Source organism: Vigna radiata, unplaced genomic scaffold, assembly GCF_000741045.1.
Source record: "Vigna radiata var. radiata cultivar VC1973A unplaced genomic scaffold, Vradiata_ver6 scaffold_214, whole genome shotgun sequence".
In the NCBI taxonomy this organism is placed as follows: Eukaryota; Viridiplantae; Streptophyta; class Magnoliopsida; order Fabales; family Fabaceae; genus Vigna; species Vigna radiata.
In genome coordinates, this window is record NW_014541782.1 from 594,182 (window position 1) to 597,839 (window position 3,658).

Here is a 3,658-nt window from a genome sequence, read left to right on the forward strand (position 1 = left end):
ATATATATATATATATATATATATATATATATATATATATATATATATATATATATACCAACGTTCTAATAACTTTCCACATTAATGTTTTAACTTTGCAATATAAATAATATATTATAACAATTTCCCACATATTGTAAAATAGAATTGAATGAAAAAATGAGAAACTTTTATCCTGGGTCTCATAGGATGTAATGCATCAAAGCTGGTATAGCAAGCTATATGAACCGATCTTAAATTGAGATATTTAACACAATGTAGTTGGGAAGCAAGCTATATGAACCAAAGACATTTGACATGTGCTAGAGGTTTATCAATCACAATACACCCCCACAATCTTTGCTGTTATTTTTGTGTTGTGCTTACTAGGCCATGCGCGTGCCCAGTATTCATGAGTGCTCTAGAGATCATGCCAAGATCTCATGCAAGCGGCCTCACTCGAGACTCATATATAGGTGATTTCATTAAGTGTATGCTGCAAACCATACACCACCCATAAGGGATATGAAAATCATTAAAAACTTTGTTTAAACTAAAATTCTTTCACCACAGTGAATTTTAGTGAAAAAGTTTAAACTCTTAATAATGTAGTCTCTAGCACTTTCACACACACACACACCATAAGAAGGGACATAATTGATTAAAATCAATTTAGTGCTATCGAAACTAACAAGTGACTTGTTTTTATCCATATGAACCTTATTCATAGGATATCCAATCACAAAGGTTGGATTACCATCACTTGTTTGTTTGCAAGTGACTTAAGTCTAGTCCCCCTCGATGTTTCTAATATCATTAGTCTTCCTAGGGGTTTTGTTAGAGGTTTGCTAGATTCTGTTCTGACTTCACATAGTCAATGGAAATAGTTCTAGCAACTGCTTCACCAAATTGTGTCTCAATTGTATATGTCTATTCTTTCCATTGTAATTATTGTTTTTAGTTATACCTATGGCCAATTGGCTATCACAGTATATTGATATCGATGGGGTTGGTTTCATTCTTAGTGGAATGTTTGCTAAGAAGGTTTTCAACCACTCAGCCTCATTACCAACCATCTCAAGAGCAACAAACTCATATTCCATTATTGATCTTCCAATAATTGTTTGTCTGGCCGATCTCTGCGTAATCGCACAACCCCCGAGTGTGAATACATAACCACTAGTGGATTTTGTCTCATATGAATCAGAGATCTAGTTAGCATCATTATACCCTTCTAGTATAGTCGGAAATCCACTGTATTCAATGGCATAATCCATTGAACCTCTTAAGTATCTCATAAGCCTAGCAAGTGCATCCCAATGTTCCTGATTTGGACAGTAAGTGTACCTACTCAGTCTACCTACTACATAAGCTCTTAATAATCTGGGCATACTAAGGTTGAGATAATGATTCTCCTCTATTTTTCATTAATTTAGAATTAGCATCATAAGGGGTACTTACTTGTTTTAGGTCATAAAACCTAAACTTCTTAAGAAATTTCTCAATGTACTATTCTTGGGATAGTAATATTCTATCTCCCTTCCTTATAATTCTAATACCTAAAATCACATTGGCTTCACCCATGTCTTTCATTTCAAATTTTGCTCCTAGAAACAATTTAATTTTAATGACAATCTCATTGCATGTACCAAAGATTAACACGTCATCCACATACAAGCATATAATGACACAATCACCATTTTCAGATTTATAATACACATATTTATCAGCATCATTAGGTGAAAACCCATCACAAAGCAACATATTATCAAGTTTTTCATGCCATTATTTTGGTGTTTGTTTTAGCCCATACAAGGATTTTAAGAGTTTGCATACTTTATCCTCTTGACCAGGTACAACACACCCATTCAAGTTGAGTCATATAAATTTTCTCCTCTAAATCACCATTAAAAAAAGTTGTTTTAACATCCATATGATGTATCACTAGCTTATGGATAGCTGCTAGAGCTAACAACACTTGAATAGAGGAAATCCTAGTCATATGAGTAAAAGTATCAAAGTAATCTATGTTGGGTTTTTGAGTGAATCCTTTTGCTACTAATCTTGCCTTATATTTCTCTATGGATCAATCAAGGTGATATTTTTTCTTAAAGATCCACTTATAACCAATGAGTTTTGCTCCTTTAGGCAAGTCTACTAAATTCCAAGTATTGTTTCTCTGAATTGATTCAATTTCAGCATAATGGCCTTATCCCACTGTTTTACATTAGGAGGATTAATAGTTTCTTAAAAGCTTGTTAGATCATTATCAACAAGATAAGTATAAAAGTCATCTCCAAAGAAAGTTTCCTTTCTCTGTCTTTTACTTCTTCTCAAATCCTCATTCATGGTATTACTATTATTATTATCATCAACAATTTGAGACATTTCACAAACCTTTAAGGAAAACACATGTTCAAAAAACTCAGCATTTTTCATCTCCATTATAGAATTTCTCTCAAGTATGTTCATTTTTCACAACTAGAAATCTATAACACTATGTTCAACATAACCTAAGAACATACAATCAGAGGTTTTAGAGTCTATTTTCCTTTTCTAAAGATCAGGTAACATCACCTTAGCTAAGCACCCCCACACTCTTAGATATTTAAAGTTAGTTTGGTAACCTTTCCACAACTCATAATGTGTTTTACCGGTTTTCTTTTGGTGTATTCTATTTTGTAAAAAAACATGTAGTAAGCAAGGCTTCTTCCAAAGGTTATCAGGTTCACCAGAACTAACAAGCATAACATTCAACATTTCCTTAAGGGTTCTATTTTTTCTCTCAGCTACTCCATTATACTAAGGTGAATATAGTACAGTTTTTTATTGAACCTACAATAATACATAGAATTACCGACGGTCAAAATCTATCGGAAATGTCCAAAATCCGTCGGTATTGACATTTTTTCGACGAATTACCGATAGTCATAACTCCGTCGGTAATAACGTTGTCGGTAATATTTACCGACGGAAAAATATAACCGTCGGTAATTACCGAAGGAAAAATTCGATGGTAATTGTCACATAATCCGTCGGTAATTACCGAAGGAAAAATCCGTCGGTAAATCCGTCAGTAAATATCTCAATCTGGTTCATCTTCTTCCTCTTTCCCCTTCTTCTTTTTCTCAGATTTCAAATTCTTTAATCAACCTTTCTTCATTCCTAAACCAAAAGAACAATTCAATTCATTCCAAAACCAAAATCAAAGACTAAATTTAGGTTCTCCAATTGTTATAGAAACCCTAAAATTGGGAAAAATGTCTTAGTTTTTTAGCATCCATATTGTTTTCATTTTCCTCTTGTCCACGTGGTTCTCCCACGGCAGTGGTGCCGTTCTCCCATGACAACAGTGAAAACGGAAGAAAAAAAGGGTTGCACAGTGAGCTGAAGCGTGAAAGGGGAACAAAAAGATGGAGAAGATCTTGCTGAATGGAGATGGAGACAATTTTGATTTGTAGCTGCAATGGAGTGGAAGAGAAGAAAAAGATGGAGCGGAAGATGGAGAAGTAAGAAAACAGCAAGTTCCACGCACAAATGAGAAAGAAATGAGAATAACGAAATATATAACACTCTGCTCGCGGACAGAGAGGAAAAATGGGTGGGAAAATTCCCGCTCATTTTACCGACAGATGTTTCCTTCAGTAAATGAAGGATCCATTATCGACGGATTTTTTCC